At 38.4% G+C, this 19795-nt stretch overlaps 1 protein-coding gene across 9 annotated transcripts in view; it reads right to left on the bottom strand.

The window, feature by feature from the left end:
* The window catches only part of ZNF644 (zinc finger protein 644), a 78469-nt gene that overhangs the window by 16645 nt on the left and 42029 nt on the right, over positions 1-19795 (bottom strand). For 6 of the 9 annotated variants that reach the window (XM_057429154.1, XM_057429161.1, XM_057429160.1 and 3 more), the window contains 2 exons: positions 12811-12862; positions 674-779 (listed from right to left, as the gene is read on the bottom strand). The gene's annotated coding sequence lies outside the window, so the exon portion shown is untranslated. The remainder of the gene's footprint in view (positions 1-673; positions 780-12810; positions 12863-19795) is intronic. The other 3 variants (XM_057429155.1, XM_057429158.1, XM_057429159.1) reach the window with 3 other exon arrangements.

Below are 19795 nucleotides of genomic sequence, written 5' to 3' on the forward strand. Positions count from 1 at the left end.
TCTGATTACTGATAGAGACATAGCAAAGGATCAAACTCACTGAAGAAATCAAGTCTTCCCATTCCCTTCTTACAAAAGGGCTCTTCTTGCTTTAAAATAAGTCAAATCCTGCTTCTAAGTCCCATTTTAAATTATAATCAAATAAGCCAGCACATTTTCAAAGGTGCACTCCCTTTCCACCCCTCCCCCCAATTAGAATTATATAATTAGGATTTATCTACCAGAAAAAATGTTGAATCCAGAGCATGACAATAACACCATCCATTAATACTGAGAACTACTACACATTAATTGCCTCTAGGAGACCTTGTGTACGTAAGTATGTCTTTCTACAAGTGACTTACATTCATACACAAAAGCATCTACCCAATGCTTAGTGAGCACAAAGGAACTGCCTACACATGAAAATCAGCATATAATAAACTGGAGCGTGAACTTCAGTTCTACCCTGGCATTTACCTCTTATACAGAACCTTAGAACACAGTAAGCATAAGGCATTAAAACTCCCATCCAGGAGCCAGAAACATCCATATTTTACAGAAATCACATCTTTTACCCTTAAAGAGTACTACTTGCTTTGATCTTTTGGGGGATTTGATTCCTGCCATCACATACTCAGTTTCAGTTACTAATTAACATTTTTAATAGATCTCAGTTAAAAGGAGTCATTACCTAGACTCTCTGAATTAAGATGTTACAACTCACAAGTAATATCCATGGCTCCCTGCAATGGTCCTTCATCGAAATTAAGGATAATCACTCTTGACATCCTTTTTTCCTAAGGAGAGAAAACAACCTGGTTAAACGACACCACTTTCACCTCTGTATGTCACACTCTAAAATAAATCCAGCATTTGTATTAGTTTTTAAATTCAACATTATGACAGCTATTCAAACAATTCACAGCTAGCTATGGCCTCATGGCAATTCTCTGTTATTGCGCTTGCTTTGTTCACAACTGGCAAAAGGACAAAACAAATGCTTTAACCTCCTTTACATTTGTAAAACCTAAGCCTGAATGTAATACAACTTATTTACTATTCTGAAGAAAAAATATTGAGATGGGTCATTTTCTACCATAATAAAGACTTCCAATAAGATCACATTCAAAGCTATCACCCTAAAATGGTGATAATGCACTACCCAGCAGGAGTCTTTACATCACGTACACAAGTTAAAAATGGGTAGTGCAAACGTGCACTAAGAATCAGTAATGCGTAAGTCAAAAGAAGCGAAACCTCCAAGGATGCACAACAGCCCCATCAATTTTACAGCTGAACTGAGTGAGCTTCACACAGTATCATGCAGCAAAGTATAAACATGGTCACAGAAAGTTAAGAAATTTAGTAAGACAGTTTTGCCTAAAAGACGTGTATTCCTTGTTCCATTACTGCAGAGGTAGACAAATATATGCTCAGTCAATCTGAGAGCTTGTAGTAGCTTTTCCCAACAGGAAGCAATGTTGCTAACGAAGTGGTAAATTCAGTGTTAATGAGTGGCTTCACTGTTACCACCTCTGAGGTAAAACCTTCCACGTTCCAAGTTCCACCCATCTGTTCTGGTGTGAGGGGTTCAGGGGAAGAACAGACGCTTCCCATTTAAAGCAAGTTCACTACTACCCCCTGAACAGCAGGGAGGCAAACTGAGAATATCGTGCCTGCTTGGAGGCTGCAATCCTCATTATCAGAATGGCTCCTGAACACTGTTCACAGGTTTATGTGATGAAGACAAAACCATGCTGCTCTTCATACAAAACCATACTGATGCTAAATATTAGTGTTAAAGCTTCCATTAAAACGGTGGCTGGGGCACCATACGATCACCTTTAAACGGAGACTCTCTTCAAAGTTATCATGAGCAGTATCTAAAACATTACACTGTGCAATCCTGTAAGAGACTCGCTTCCATACTGTGTATTTATGGAGATTGTGAACTATTCCATATGGATCTGATTAGAAGTCTTCTCTGGTAATCAGCTGTTCCTACAAGATTTCAATCTTTGAATGAAGCCTGAAATGCTTACTGTATCAATAATATCTCTAATGTTTTATTAATTTTCTACTAATTGTCATACTTTTCCAGGTATCAGGGTGGTACAATTCACTGTTTTACGCGCATGACAACAAGAAAACAGTTTTAACAGTGTGGTACTAAGAAAGCACATAAAACGACAGTAATTTAGTCTTATGTATGATGACACCTAGCCAAGATGCAATACTTCATTTACGTTATCTGTTCCATGTGTAGAAATTTATGCAGGAACAATGACAGGTGTAACTAGACACATGTAAGAAAATATTTTGCATAATCCTGTAATTTTGGGGTAAACATGATCTAACTCATATCACTGAGGAAGTGCAGCACCCAAACTGAAACACTACCTAACACAGTAATTAATCCTTCCTTAAGTGTACTTGAAAAACTAAACACTGAGATAGAACTTAAAATTTGCTGCCAATAGTGTTTGTTATATCCTCTACCAGGGCAAACATCATACAATTATTTAAGCACTTTAGTGCTATATACCTAAGACACATGAAGTGTAAAAATGCCAATGCTTAAAATGCCAACACAAGCACACACAATCCCAGGTTCATACCTTTGAAACACACTTTATCTAAAAGGCCAGGCCAAATTTAACTCAGTTTTGTCAGGTAAGCCTAGAATGACCATAGTGCAGTTAACAGCATTATTCCTGGTTTACATGATACACTTTATTATATAGAAACGATTTCATATTCAAAAGCAGAAAACAATCAATTACTCAGCCAAGACACATTCCACCCTGTTTAATTAAGTACTTTTAAATTTACATAATTTTTAATATTGGTTTTCTTCATAAAATATCAGTTTTTAAAATCATAATGAGTTCTTCAGATATGACTGCCTGTGGCCAGATAGTCTAAGCACCAAAAAAGTGTAAGGTCAGATCTATCTTCAAGCTGACAGATCAGAATTTAAATGCTTTAAGCTAATCTTATTGTCTCAAAAATCTTGAACATCAGTATTTTTGCAAACTACCAGCACTTGCTATAACACCCTTACTACACTACATCTTGAGGTTACTACAGCAGAAATGAGGTGATAATTGCATATTAACATAATTATTCGGCAATCCCTCTGAGCAAGCTTCCTGGGTCACTCAGTAATTTAGATTAGATGCAACCTTCCTGTCATCAGATCTATGCTGCCCACTTTCTGTTCATTAAGAATTCTTTTTGATAGAAATGTACTTAATTTCATTGTTCTATGTACCTTATTAATCGTATTTATTACAAGTAGGTTTACAGCATCTCCAAGTTCTTATTCCAAAGAGTCAACGTTTGCTACATAACAGGGTCACACACCAAATTAAGAGTACTGTTTCATGTAATACTAGTTCATTAAAGCTTACATTCCAGTGGTACACTGTTGCCTACAAGCAGTTGTAGTTAGACATCTGTCAGTTTCTGTTGCAAAAAAGCCTGCCTTATTTTACAAGGACTTAGAACAGATTTGAAAGCATACCAGAGCTGAAAAATTAACACAGAAAAAGTCGGTGTAGTTTGTGAAAAGCATTAAGTGCTTTTACGTGTTTTGGTATCAGGTTTCTCATTAAATTCATAAAAATGCTCAAATTAGCTAAAAGAGCAAGTATTAAGTAGGACAAAAATTCAGAAGCCATCTCCTAAATGGATTGAACTTAACCAGTTTAGTTAAAATAATGAAGAAATACAGCATCTTTCAGCAGTGTTGTCATGAAGGTAAAAATATACTTATCTTTTGCTAAGTAACTCCTCATAAATCAAATTCTTTAAGCAGATATGTGAATAACCAGGACACTCAAGGGATTATTCAAATATTTAGGAATCAGGAAAGGTGTCTCACATTTGTACTGTTCCCATTTAGACTTTTTTCAAGACTTTGTTATGTAGATAGAGAAAACCAACAAAACCTATAATATTATTTACAAGCATTCCTGTAATAAAGTTTTCTCAAATGACACATTATATTAAAGGTGATGGAACCAAAGTCACAGATTTTTAGGCATCAAGCAGCAGACCACAGAGAGCTTAAGCACATCGTGGCACAGGACTAGAGAGGCATCTCCTTCCATTTTGCCCATTACACAGTCATGGAGCTTGCTTCAAAGGTGAGATGCTTAAAAACCTTTGAAAATTAAGGTTTGTACAGAGTAATAGAGGAACCAGTAGCGTATTAGCATAAACCAGCCATATCTTGAGAAAAACAAACAAGAAACCCAAGTTAGAACACAGCTGCACATTATTTTTGCCTCTTACATACAGTAACGCACACAGCTCACACTACCTGAGTTTTGGATGTTATCTGGCAATATGAATACCCAAAGTCAATAAAATCACAATACTTTGATCATTAGAAGAATACCTATTACTTATTTTCCACTTTCTCTCTTTTCAAAAGCTATCCAGATCCACTCTTCAGATGGAAACAGAACCGTAAAACCTGACAGCTAGCGGAGTCAGTGACCACCGTGCCTTCCTCCAGCTTCTATTTGTGCCTGCAAATTGAGGTGTTGAAAATACATTCCCTTCTGCACAGCAGAAACACTATTTGCAGACTGCCTTGCTTAGCTTTGAAACCTACAAATTCACCTCAACACTTCTGAGGTTTCATGAAAACCTCCGTAGTAAGAGACAGCTTAATACGCACAACACCATGACTACTGCCCTCCCACAGCTACTTTCCATACAAGCATAGGGTTATTAATATAACTACAGTCTGAGGAGTTCCATTGAACTGAATTATCTTCAATTCACATCCACAGCTGTTCACATGAAAACATAAACTCTCATTCTCATATTCTCATAGCTAATCAAGACTCTCGTATTTTTAAAGCACCAAGAAAAATTACTGATGCCACACTAAGAAGTTACATTATTCCTAAAAAAAGAAACACAAAGTTATTGCCTCTAACGTTTTGCTATACTGTTGAAAGATTCTCTGACTTGTCAACAGCTATGTAGAAGAAATCGACTGAAGAGAAACTGAGTTATAGAGGAGTCACCACACACAAGCAGCCTGTCTTTTCAGGAGGGTTATGTTCAGGAACAGATCTGAAACACACTTCTCAAAGTTCATTTACCTTCAAAAGCTGTGTATCAGGTACTAAGGAAACAAAATAAACTTCCCTTAAATTTCAGAAACTTTGCTTCTGGTCTAGAATGTTGAAAGAGTGATACTTTAACAGCTCACATGTGAAAGGAAGCAGTATACAACTGAAGAATGAAATTATAGGAGAGAATCCCATTACTGCCACCAACCATTCTTAATCTTATTCCTCTAATATTGATTTGCTTGGGAAAATAAACCAGTTTGTCACAACAGGGTGCATCATGCTAAAATTCAATACTGCAATCAATAAAATAAATTACAATACAATTTAAGTGTCAAAAGAATCAGATGTATGACTTTTAAAAAATACTCTTGGAAGTGCTAACACAGCAGTTTAAGGTGGTTTCATTGGTAAAGACTTTTCAATGTGAGTTAGGTAATTTCTAAAAGATGCCTACCCAGTACAAAAGAAGCATGACTTTGAATCTGGTAACTGAAGAACAGTCACACATTGTCTAGCAATTCACAGGTTCCGTAACTCCCCCCAGCACTCCAGAACCCTGTTCATAGAGGAAAGCCACGCACTTAAATCTCCACGTTCCTGCAGCTCTTTGTCTAGTTTGGATTTCTAGTAGCGTGATCTAGTTTGACTTGCAGTGCCATTAGTTTCTACTAAAGATGAGAACTACAGTGTGAGTTTTCCTCAATGCAGACATACATGACTTCGCAGCATTCCAGTAAGAGACACAGAAATGTAAAAAATACAGATTTAAAGCTCTGTGATAAGACACACTATTTCTCCCCCAAAATGCACTTTTACATGCAGAGATAATTTATCTCAATCTCACATGCTCACACAATTTTTCTCTCTAAAGAAGCTAAATGTCTGAGAAAACACCTTTCATCCTTTTCACCACCATTACCTGTGTTTTTCAGCCAAATGTATTCTTAAGTCCCAAGTATGGTACTAAAAATTGCTTTTATCCAGACATGATACAAGTAGTTTAGTTTATTAACCACCAGAGCTACAAAACAAGAAGGTTTTTTCCTCATTACAGTCTATAAAGAAAAACCTTATTGCGAGACAGTTTTTTTATCTGGCTGCCAAAAAACTAAGGGTTGTGATCAGCAGTACAAAGTATAGCCCGTGGCCAGTAACTGGAGCTATAAACTGGGGTCAGTACTGGTCCAACACTGTTCAGTATCTTTATTGATGATGTGGATGACAGGGCAGAAGGTACCCTGAGCAAGTCTGCTGATGACACAGCTGAGTGGAGCAGCTGAGTGGGCTGTGCTGCCATTCAGATGGACCTCAACTGGCTGGAAAAATGGGCTGACAGAAACCTCATGAAGTTCAACAGAGGAAAGTATGAAGTCTTATACCGGGAATAATCCCATGCAAAAGTACATGCTGGCAAGCAGCTTTGCAGAGAAGTACCTGGAGTTCCTGTTGGACAGCAAGCTGAACACAAGCCAGCAACATGCCGTGTGGCAAAGGAGGCCAATAATATCCCTCGAGGAGTGCTGCCAGCACACTGAGGGAGGTGAGCCTTCCCCTTTACTCAGCACTGGTAAAGCTACATCTGGAGTCATGCACCCAGCTCTGGGCTGCCCAGTTCAAGTGAAATATGGAGCTATTGGACAGGGTAAAGAAAAGGGCCACTAAGGCAACTATGAGACTGGAGCATCTCATATCAGGGGAGGTTGACTGACTTCAGACTCTTCAGCCTGGAGAAGACAAAGCTCAGTATGATCTCATTAACACAGTATCACAGAACAGGTTGGGTTGAACATGTACAAACATCTGATGGGAAGGTACAAAGAGACAGAGTGAGACTCCTTCCAGTGGCGTTCAGTGATAGGACAAGAAGAATGGGTGCAAACTGAGATACCTGAGTTTCCATCTGAAAGCAAGGAAAACTTTTTTACTGGGACAGTGATTGGCACATGCTGCTCAGAGAGGTTGTAGAGCCTCTGTCCTTTGAGACATTCAAAAGCTGTCCAGACATGGTTCTGGTCAAACTGCTCTAGGTCACCCACTTAAGGCAGAGGATTGGACAAGATCTCTATAGGTCCCTTCCCATCTCAATTATTCTCTGATTCTGTTTTAGTACACTTTGACACATGGAATCCCAACTCCTGCTTGTGTTACTCCTCTTTAGAGTGCTCCATATGCTCAGACTATCCACCTTTTCCTTTCATTTCAAATACCAGCAATATAGCTACAAGAGTATTTTTATTTTTTTTAAAGTTTCCAACCACCAACTTCGGATTTATCATTCAACTTAAGAAAATGACACAAAAATAATTAGGTATATAACAGAAGTACATTCTCTCTATCCCAGGTTATACAGAACACATTCACAGCAAAACTATAGCTTGATGCCCCTCAATCTTCTCTCTCTCTTCCAGTGCTGCTGTTTTCCAGAGTTGTCTCACTGCATAAAATAATATTACCAGTAAGTAATATTATCACACTCAAATGCATTTCCCAAGTCACACCTCGTTTTCTATTAGTATTTCTACAATTCAGGACTTTCCACAGGATGTATCCTTCTTCTATGTCACAATTTATTTAGATGCCTTCTTGACATGTCACATCTCAGAGGGGCCTAAGGATGCTGGATTCTCAGCGTCGGCTTTGCAGGCAAGACAGCAATACTTCCTCCTCACAGAACCCTCTCCTACCAGCAATGCTCTGCTGTAGCTTCAGTCACAGTGAGAGACACACTTCACAAACAGCACATGTTCAGTGCATTCTTCCAGGCTCATACAGTCCTTACATGGGGGATAATACTAAAATGAAAGACTTGCTGTCATTGCAAGATTCTGGTTTAAAGAAAGAGGAAGTAGTCTCAACATGGAGCCAAATGCTGTCAAATTACTGTGCTATATGCTGGAATAATGATTTTCTTTGCAGCAAAGCCAATTTAAAGTACTCCTGCCTTCCTCCACTCCCCCAGGTTCCTTCTTTCACACTTCCAACCATTTCATTATCCAGTTAAAAAAGCTGGGACCCACACGCTGCTGAATCGGCACAACCAAGAAGCAACAACTATGAGTAAAGGCACAAACTTTTAGCAGCTTTCTTGACAGAAAAATCTACTGGAGAACCTTTTCCTAAAACTTATATTAATAAATGAAAAAGTGAAAATGCAGAGAACATTTCAGAAGGCAAAAAAAGCTTTGGCAGTCCTCTATTTAACTGCAAAACACATCCTTATGAAGAACACTACCATGAAGCAAATTTTATGTTCTAAAATTACTTTAAGTACACTGCTCAATCAAAGTAAAATGCTAGAAGTAAATGCTAGAATAATTCAAGTGGGGAATATTAAATACATCACTTGAGAATAGTATTAACTCAAGAAATAGGCTGAAATTACAGATTCTATTAGGCATGATAGCTTGGTTTTCCACAGAGACTTACAAACGCAAATCCTTCCAGTAAGTTAAATAAAAAGTATTCTGATTTCTAAAACACATCACTAACTTTTAGAAATTTTATGACAAATCTACACCCCTTAACCTGTAGCTGTACAGAATCAGTCACTTCATCTGCTCAAAAACGAGTCCTTTTGAAGCCAGGTACTGCCACCAAGTGGTGGTGAAATCCTGTATGCAAATCTAATTACTCCCCACGTGTAGAACACACAGAACTGAAAACGTTCCCTTAGCCACCAAGTGGCTATGAGCAATGGTGTATTTAATGTATTTAAAATTCATCAATCAAAGCAAAACCTACAGAATTTTCATATCCAAATCTAAAACCGACTTTCTGTTTAGAACAAAGGTTTTTCCTGCAATTCGGTCTTTTTGTTCAGGCACCTTTTGTGAGAAGCTGGGTAAAGAACTATTTCTTCCAATATAAATCAAATACATAGCAACAAACTGACTCTAATAATTAGCTGTTTTCCGTAACTGTACAAATCCCCAGTCAACTTTAACTACAAGGTCAAAGAAGTCTTATTTTCACCACAGACCCAAATTTCAGAGAAAGGTGAATTCAGTAACTGAGCAAAAGACCTCTTAAAGTATAAATTTCCAGCTTGTTATTTGGACAAGCTATTCTATGTACTTCTGTTAGCTTTTAAAGATCACAACAGATTGGGAAGGATTTTAGTCAGGTATATTTGACTATTTTTACAGGAATATTTCTCTATTCATTATATTGTTAGTTACCTGCATGAATTAGTGTTAGTCCTACAGACCACAGATGAAAACTTGCATGACAACAAAATGATGCTGCACAATGGATTTACAGTACAGCTTTCTTAAAGACAACATTAAGAACAGTTTAACTTGATTTTATTGAGGCAGATCTTTTAAAACCTTTCAACTTTGGAAATATTCTGATCTTATTTCCTATTATATTAAATGAAAGTTGAAATCCTTTTCATCCAGCACAATTTGAAACACATTTAGCAATTTCTCATGCTTTTTGGCTGGCAACTATTTGTTGTCCATATTTTAATAGCACCACAAATGTTAAGACTTCTTAACTCCTAAAGCATGCTATCCTTCCCAAATATAGAAAGACTACTTGAAATGAACACTCTGTTTTCACTCATTTAATTTAGAACTTTAGTGTAATGAATTATATTAGTGATATTCACTCATCCTTACCAGCAAAGTAGCTCTCATACTCCTCTATATTCTTTCAGTGATCAAGGGTTAAAAACCTAGTAAGACTGAAAGAAGCAGTGCCAGGTTAAGGCCAAAAAACTATCTTGTTACCTTTTCAGTTTAAGAACAAAAAATTCTGCCAACTTGGAGAAAGATCACTTTTACCGACAAACATGAAATAAAGAGTTTTTAAAAGACCCTAAGCTACATAACTCTGTACATGATCAGATGAACAGAGAAAATTTGCAATTCCATGTGACAAGAAAAGATAATGTCACCCCCCTCATAAATGTTTTTTGTTTCTTTTAAAAGTCATCACCATAAGTGATTTAATGGCAGAAAACTCAACTTGATGTTACCAAGGCAATACGAACAAGATGAAAATTGTCTGAGATCCATTGTACGAGCCAAAGAAACACACATCCCACATACTCAAATTTACCCTGTGCAAAATTCTGTACATAACCTATCCTTCTTCAGCATCCACAGTACTATTATTAATTTATTACATCCTCTACTTTTAGGTACAGCAATACATTCAAGACACTTTCTGGAAGAAAGTGTTTTTCCCTGATACCTCAAACGCTTAAAATCTGACCTCACTCTACACACTGTTACAAGGCAAGTCAGCTCAAGCACCTACCTTCTGTCACCTTCTGGTTACACAGAAGCGTGACCCACTATTCTATTAACACGCTGAGACCAAGATTATTTTTTCCTTACTTTTCCTCATATTTAATACAAGATAGCTCCTCATATGGAGCTCAGGAGACACAGCCTGGAAGTCAGAAACTTAAAGAATAAAAATTATAGCAATCCCAATAAAGTACATTCACTGCATACAGGATTTTATACCTGTGTGTTTTAAATAGCAAAAGGTTATTATTTTTAATTTCCAAACCCCAGGATAGCATATTTTTTGCATTTGTATTAAAGAACAAAAACCCCAGATCCTTTACTCAAAGAAAACCTACATGGAAAGCACACTGTCAGTCATTAAGAAATACATCCTGGTCAAGTGTACAAGTAAAATGAGTGAATCATTAAATCCCACTTTCAGCTATTGGTTTAAATGACATAAGATTACGCAAAAGGACAAGTTTGCATTCCTTGCTGCCTTTCTCTGAACGTTCTGTGCCATTTTTCAGCCCCAGAACTAGATTAGTACTCAAGAAGCAATACACATAGCAATGCAATGCATCTATGATACACCACAAATTTGTATAACCAGATCTGGTTTTTGTTTTCTTCTGGTTTTTGTTTTGTTCCCTGATAACTGCGTAATATTTGCGTTGATTTACTGACTATTCAGTTGTCATCTTTACAGAACTGTCAGAACCTCAAGATCTCCTCCAAGCAATAACAACACTGATCAAACGCCATTACACTGTTTCCATGTATTCTTTTACACATTTTTTCTGCCCTCTTGTTATGTATGCAAGAGCAGAGGCTTTCCCCTCAGAGACCAGCTTTTTTCTATTATACACAGACAACTACCATTAAGATGAAAGGTCTTTGGAGTTTCATTCAGATGATCTCATGCTTAAAGAACATACTCAGTTATTTATATAGACTTCTCAACTAATTTTCTGCATTTAAACCAGTAATGAGATAACAATAAATTAAGAAGAGACAGAACATAAACTGTAAGCATGAAGTACTGAAAGCATTAGAAGGCACAGGGAACAATCTAAATCTTACTGAGAATATAAGTCCCTTCTGTAACAATGATTCTTGTTTTGCACTCATCCTCAGATAAAGTATTTCCTTTTGCAGAGTTGTATTTATTCGTTTTCTCAAAGCAACACATTCTAGAAACTTGCAAAGTCAAGCTAAGGCAGTAAACATCATCTACATCTGATTATATGCATGCTACAGTAGTACAGCTTACTTTTAATTGTTCATAGTACGGAAGGCAATCCATAATCAAAAGTCCTGAATCAGTTGTACATTATACAAAGGAACAACATTGAACAAAGTGTTGTTTTAAATTCCCCACAAAGCATTCTGCTGTAATCAGTATTTTAAAGTTGACAGCAGTAGCACTAAGAAAAGTCTTTGCAGAGCAGAAGACACAATAGACACGTCTATTTTAAAATGCACATACTACATTTTGGGAGTTAGAACTGGGTGATCCTAAGGACTTTTCCAACCCTAAACATTCTATGATGTTTAAAACTACATCTACAGCTAAAGAACAAGCCCATCTGAGCAAATGGGATCTTACTCTCACCTTTTCAAAACACCAGGTCACCACAAGAAGCTGTATCAAAGATGGCATATTGGTCAAGTAGCAAGCAGGAAACTCGAGAAGCCAGCTTTTGTTTGGTATGGAAGCCTGTGTACACAAGTCCATCATGCCCTGTTTTCACAGCAGAGAATTTACTGAACTGTGGTGCCTTACCTAAAGATACTCTTGAAAGACTCAAGCTAAAACAGACTAAAGCAAACTGGTCCCTGTTATATTTCACAGAATTTAATGGAGAAGAGACTAATATTACAGTTCAAGGTTTTCCTGAAGTAGAATATCAAGTAACATGAAGAGAAACAAAATCTGGGCTAAGTTCTTTTTTTCCTCAAAATAATGGGGGGGTGGGACAAATGCCAAAGTTACAGAACAATTTTCCCAGACTGACACTTTGCATTTGCAAATAGACACCTAAGTTCTACAGCTCATGAGTACCAGCAGTAAATCTTCATAGACTTTTGTCTTTCAAATAGCACCCAGAAGTGTCCCTGAGGGGAAAAAAATAAACAAAACCCAAACCTAAACTCAAGAGAATTTCATTATTAAAATTTTGAGATGCTATTCTGGTAGCTGGTCAAGTTTCCCACACAGTTATTTATTAATCGAGTAAGTGCAAGTTTAACAGCTGCTTTCACAATGCAAAGTACACTTTCAGTACTTTGAAACTAGGTGGATAATGTGTAGAGGATGAAATTAATTTGAAGTACTCACCATTTTGGTTCCCAATAGCTAGTAGAATTCCTTGACAGCTTTTTGAGTGTTTAGCAGTATACGCTAATGGACCTAAGGAATTTGGGGTAGGGGGGAAAGAACACCCATTTCCCCCCCCAAGAAAAGCAGCATCCACAAAACTCCTACTCACCTTTGTTTGATTTACATGAAGCTGTGAGATCCACTTCCACATTAAAACAAACCTGCAAAATAAAACAAGAACTTACTGTACAAATACCACTGTTTCCTGCTCGTGTTCTAGACTATGAGACAAGACAGACAAAGCACAGAGATAAGAAATTCACAGCTAAACAAGTATTCCATCAGTTTTGTCTCAGTGTAGAAATATCAAAGTTCCAGTGGTCTTCACCCAAATACAGATGTAATCTTCAAATAACACAGATGTTGGTACTTCAATTAAAGATCCATCAAGAAATCCTGTCAAATACACACAGGCTATTAAACTAAGTGAGCAGGACAGGAGAAAAAGAGTTACAGGCCAGAAAAGCTCTGCCTTCAAGGTCCCTGGATGGGGAATGAAACACATAAAGGAAATGGTTACAAATGTTTTTTAAATCTTTCAAGGAAAAATGATGAACATATCCAAGATTAAGTGTTGGACAATTTTAAGCCTGGGCCTCACTACTCCGTTGCCTTTCCTAGGACAAAACTGTGATTATTGTTTTAAGGCTGGCTGGGCCATTTTAAAATCATTACTTACTTTGTCTTCATTAAAGATAATTAAGATTAAATGCTCTAATCTCAGTTTTGCTCATGGATCTTTAACAGAACTAACTATAGAGGAAGTACTTCACTTCCTAGTTGGAGATAATCAGAGTATATAACATTTGGAAGAGACCCCAAGTCACTGAAGCTGCAAAAAAGCAAGAATGGATTTGGGTACAGCATCTCTGGGTCTACTTCTAATGAAGACGCAACTACCAGCATAAAGCTTTACAGGGAAGGTTATCTGTACCTAAACCGATGTATTTATCACCAGAAGTAACTTTGAAACAGATATCCATCCTCAAATACTGCGGAAGATTCTTTCCCTCAATTTGATCACATGCAGCTTTATGACTCCAAGTTCCCCAGTTAACCTGTAACTGTGTCAAAGCCACCTCCCCAGATTACAAAGAGTAAGAAAAGACAGACCTTTCAAAGAAGTCTTTCTGGCAATATAAAGTAAGTGAAGACAAGTCTCCGAACTCCTTTCCCTAGCCCCAGGATCATTTCTTAAGTACCACATAAACCTGTTGCCTTTATGCATTATTGTTATTCAAAATATATGCTCATTTCTCAAGTAAGATGTACTACAGAAAAAAGTCAAAAATTCTTTAGTCAGGTTTCAGAGTAATGTTCATGTGCCTGGAGAAGCAGAAGTGTTATTTGCAAACAGTAACGGAGCCCTGCTGTGTGTTACAGAAGGTAAATGTAAAGCTACAGTTAAAAACACCCACAAAATACCATGCATGTTTGAAGAGCCATAACACCTTTCAAGAAATGGGATCCAAAGTCTTTACAGGCTTTAACATTATCAAACACTAATATCAGCACTAAACCAGACACCTCAGTAAACCTGTGTGTGCACTTTGTCTGGGGAGAGTCAATCCCAGCCAAACAGTTCTCTCACTGCAGGTAAGAACTACATCAACGTCTTCCTCCCTGCAAAATGATCTCACACCACCACTGTAGCAATTCTCACATCTTCTGAACACTGCAATTAGCTGAACATCAGCAGTAACTGTTCTCAACATAGATTTCATGGCTTGTGATTCAAGTGCAGACAAAATCTTTGCATCAAAGGATTTAGCCCGGACAACTGTAGATCAGTGCGGTAATACAGTTACTCACTCTAACAGCTTTTTCATGAAAACACATTAATTTGGAGCAGTCTATTACTCTGTTGACATAAGATGGGAAGTCTTACCCTACACTGCCTGTCTCGAGGGTATGTGCTACTCTTGTACTCACTGAATGTGCTCTGGAGAAAACTTAAATGCAAGTACCCTTTGGTTCATAGGGAGCTCGCAGACCACTTGGGGGATAAATCTTTCCCTGTTAGCACAGAGGGAAAGAGAAGTGAAGAGAGAAGATGGGCCATTGTAACTGGGATGTTGCCTCGCTGAAGGAAAGGTGACAGAAGTCTCACCAAGAAGATGATTGGCAAGCAAACTGCTGAAGCACCAAAGGGCTGGCCACTGCAGCCCTGTGTTACAAACTTCAAAGGGCCCTGCAGAATTAACTCCCCTTTCCAGGGTTTTAAACCCACTTGTGTTCAAAGCTCCACCCTATGGGTGACAGGTCATGCCATGGCATGCAAACATCTTAATGAAGTCAATGCAATCCACAGAAAGACACCAGATTTTAGCCCAAACTACTGACAGCACTGAGACTCTCACTGCTTAAAGCAATCCAACCTACAGTACTTAAGCAACACTCAACTCTCAAAGGTCATTCTGCTGTCAGAGAAGATTCCTCTCATGCCAGTACAATCAAACTCTAACACCTACCCTTCATTTCAAGGGTGTTGACATTTGGAATAACTGAGCACCTGAAATTCTTTACCATCAGATCCAGGAGGGGTAGCTCTCCAAGACTCCTTAGGGAAAGGTGAAGATTTCAAAATCACAAATGCTTTGGCTCTGATTTTTCTGTCTTAATTCTCATTATCGGAACAGGAAACAAGAATGAAAGGCAGTCTCCCTCACCAGTAATAAAGACAGCATCAAGAGACTCAAAAGCAGGTAGGAAATACAGTTCCAGAGCATTCACCTTGAGGCCTTGCCACTCAAAAGGGGCCCACAGCAGGTACAAGGACTGCTGTGCAATGGTGAGGCTTCTGATCACTGATAAGCAGCTGCTGTTCTGATAAGGGGAGAGAACAGGAAGAGAAAGAAAACCGCAGTGGTGGAGACAGGAGATATGTCAAGTGTACCCCCAGTGGTACTAAGGAAACACAGATGGATTCTCACAGGTGAGAATGCTTAAAGAAGCACAAGCATCTCACTCATGGGTAAATAGAATCATAGAATAGTTAGGGTTGGAAAGGACCTTAAGATCATCTAGTTCCAACCCCCCTGCCATGGGCAGGGACACCTCACACTAAACCATATCACCCAAGGCCTCGTCCAACCTGGTCTTGAACACTGCCAGGGATGGAGCATTCACAACCTCCCTGGGCAACCCATTCCAGTGCCTCACCACCCTAACAGGAAAGAATTTCCTCCTTATATCCAATCTAAACTTCCCCTGTTTCAGTTTTAACATGTTACCCCTTGTCCCATCACTACAGTCCCTAATGAAGAGTCCCTCTCCAGCATCCCTATAGCCCCCCTTCAGATACTGGAAAGCTGCTATGAGGTCTCCACGCAGCCTTCTCTTCTCCAGGCTGAACAGCCCCAACTTTCTCACAGTCTGTCTTCATACGGGAGGTGCTCCAGTCCCATGATCGTCCTCGTGACCCTTCTCTGGACTTGTTCCAGCATTTCCATGTCCTTTTAATGTTGAGGACACCAGAACTGCACACAATACTCCAAGTGGGGTCTCACGAGAGCAGAGTAGAGGCGCAGGATCACCTCCTTCGACCTGCTGGTCACGCTCCTTTTGACGCAGCCCAGGATACGGTTGGCTTTCTGGGCTGCAAGTGCACACTGAAGCAGGCTCATGTTCATTTTCTCATGGATCAGCACCCCCAAGTCCTTCTCTGCAGGGCTGCTCTGAATCTCTTCTCTGCCCAACCCGCAGCTGTGCCTGGGATTGCTTCAACTCAGGTGTAGGACCTTGCACTTGGCATGGTTAAACTTCATAAGGCTGGCATCAGCCGGTATTAAGTAGAGGAAAAACAACTGCTCACAATAGTTTCCTAACAGATCTCTGCTAACTGACACATCTACACCTATTTGAGAAAAGACACTTAACCATCTTTAATCACCATGTTCTCCTGGAATGGCTGCAGTCAGGAATGTAATTCATAGAGATGTTTTTTTGGTGTGGTTTTTTCTTTTGCTGGTCAGTTGCTTTTAAAGAGACTTGTAATACAAAACAAGCTTTTGACCCTACAGACGCATATGCTTGTGGGAGAAGGACGGAAGAGGAAGAAACAAAGGGTAGAACAAACTATACTGTCCAAACTACTTTTGCTGGTGTAAGGTGTGGCTGAACAGTGCATTTCACCAGCTCAAGATAAAAACACAGCAAAAAGCTTGCAACTGTAGGCTTGATTTTCAAGTGCTTTCTAGGACTTACAAACTTTGATTAGTTGGTTGAGATGCAGCATTTACATTTATTAGGATATTGCCATCCCAGCATTAAAATCTGCTAAATTCAAAAGGGCGGGGGGGGGGGGGGAAACGGGATGATTTCATTCTAATATCTGATGCAGCTCTGATAAATGTCCATAATCTTACAGAAATCTAGCAATTCTAAGAATCAATGCAGGAAAAATCAGCCAGCAGAAAGCAGAGATTACTCTAAGAAAAGGCTATTACAAGAAACCCAGAAGAAGCTCCAGCTAAAATTTTACACACAACTACGAAGGATAAAATCACTTCAGCAAAGGACTAAAAAGGCAAAAGCTTAGTTGACAATAGTATCCTAAATCAGTTAATACAGCTGAAAAGCTGTTTAAATACAAGATATACTGCCATTTTCTTCACAAGTAGTCAGCAATGACCTTGCCTGTACAAAATGTAGCTTCCTTCTTTCTGTTTGCAGAAGCTTTGATGCTCTTTGATTTCTATTAAACAGTATAAAAATAACTTCTTCTACATTCAGTACCCACAAATATCTAGAACTAACATTCAGTGTAGCTCCATTTAAATCATCACTCAAATGTAAACATGAGGTTTTCTAATACCACAAAATTAACTCCCTTTGAGGATTTGTAGAAGTTCTCTCCATTTATGCTATTCAAACTTCAGCTTAACCAACTGAATTATAAATGCAACAAGGAAATTTACCTAAATTTAATTTGCAAAGGAAAAAATAGAGATCATTCTTCTTACAATAGTTAATGAAAAGCAATCTTCAAGTGCAGGATAACCTACTGAAGCTTGAATTATCCAGAAGTCAAATTAAGCAACAACTTAATACTTCACAATATGAAGAGATAAAATTTAAGTCCTTTTAATGGAGATGCTTCTGACTTCAAAGAATCTTCAGTGAGTGAACAAAAGCAAGCAAGGGACTACAGGAAAGAAGACAGCTTCCTGCATTTTGAATCTCCTGACAGATTTTGAGAGTTATCTGAAATCAGTTCAAAGAAGTTACAGCTCTTCCTTTGTGGAGTCATCACAGTAAAAGCTACATGCACAGCTCCCAAAGCTGTGGTGGGGCTTTCACATGGAAGTGTTGAAATCTCTTCTTTTGCTACTTGGAGAAAGTTGTGCTTTTTGACAGCACCGTATGGGACGGTGAAGCACCTCAAGGAGAAGTGTGACAGTGTTAGGAATGAACACAACTGATCACACCTCAGGCTGTGAAGCTGCTTCAGTCCAAACAAGATTACAACTAGAAGAAGGCAACATTAACAGGAGTATCATTACAGGGATAAAAGCAGTCAGAGAGAGTGGCCTGAATAGAAAAAAAAAAAAACAACTTGTGTTTTTACCACCAGTTAAGTCAAACAACAGATTTCATTATTATTTAGAAAATCTGTATTATGCAAATGGAAACAACTGAAAAGACCATCAGAGGCAAAAATATCCTATGAGTGTGGTTTGGACTAACAAAACATACACTGGCCAAAAAGGTTACTTTTCCTCTCCATCACTAAACAGATAAAAGAAGCAAACATTTAAAGACGTACACAACAGGCCCACAGTAAAAATGGAAAGATGTCTGGAGAGAGGCAGGGGGAAACTAACATAATTTAAGAGCTGTGTACTTTAAGAATACATTGTTTAGTAAGCAAATATGCAACAATGAACATACAAATGAAAGCATAAAAAAAGCACTGAACTAACATCAGTTTAAAGATGGAGTTCTGCAAACATCTGTAAATTCAAGGCCTTAAGAGAACATACTGAGATGTTGTTTCTGAAGGTTATCTATCAATGCAGTTTCTCCCTCAGCTAAGATTAGGTGTAACACTCTAATTATTACTGATATTTAATAACTTTACAGTCCATCAATATCCAACTAAATTGACTGGCATTCTTCACAATGAGAATTTCCATAAGCAATAAGCTGCAGAGAAATAATTCACCTTCATTATCGTTTCTCTACCACTTTAAGCTATGGATCAACACAGCACTTGCATAACAAACACCTGCACATTTTCAGTCACCCTTCAGCCTGATTTTCTTGACCACACAAACTAGCTCTTCATTGGCTGCATTTACATACCTTAAGTAGAACAGCTTCTCTGAAAACAGGAAAGCTTAAAGCACAGAATGACATCATTCCACTCCATACTAATGGTGCTGTACATAACCTTGGCATCATCCTTGACAGTGAACACTTCTCCTTCCATTATGCAGACAGCAAAACCTCATCAATACATCACTTGTGCAGAAACTGCCTCTACCCTTCAGTTACAGAATCACTCTCTCCACCAGTCTTATTTACTACATATTCCTTCACCATATCATTACACAAGCTTTATATAAGGGACACCAACATACACTGGCACACCCTCTTACTTAAGTACCACATGAATGCACTTCAGAATACAGTTACAGGAGATCTTGCCCACCTCACAGAAATTGATGACGGTTCCTTGCAAATTCCTAGTCCAAGTTTGCACACCCATTTTCTCAGCTGAAACCAAGTAATCCAAAATCCAAACCAGTAAGTTTCTTCACTGAAGTGCTTCCCTAAGGAACCAGCTGCCTCGCATAAAAAAACATTTTGTGTCGAAATAAAAATCAAAAACCACAAAGCAAAACAAAGCTTTTGGAAATATCTGAGGTAGCACCTTCCATGTGCTCATTGTAAGAAAACAGCCTGTTACATTTCAAGGTTTGTTTTCAAATACCAATCTGTACAGTGGTGTTAAGACTTGTGTAGTGTTATTACACTACAAACCCCACTGAATTTTAATACAAACATGAAGGAGGCAAGGCTAACCATAACAAAAAAATCAAGTTAAGGTTGTGCACATCAAATCAGTGCATCCCCTTTTGTGTACCAGC

Source organism: Pezoporus wallicus, unplaced genomic scaffold (genome assembly GCF_028554395.1).
Source record: "Pezoporus wallicus isolate ANWC-B61680 ecotype Strahan unplaced genomic scaffold, APGP_CSIRO_Pwel_v1 contig_593, whole genome shotgun sequence".
NCBI classification, from domain to species: Eukaryota; Metazoa; Chordata; class Aves; order Psittaciformes; family Psittacidae; genus Pezoporus; species Pezoporus wallicus.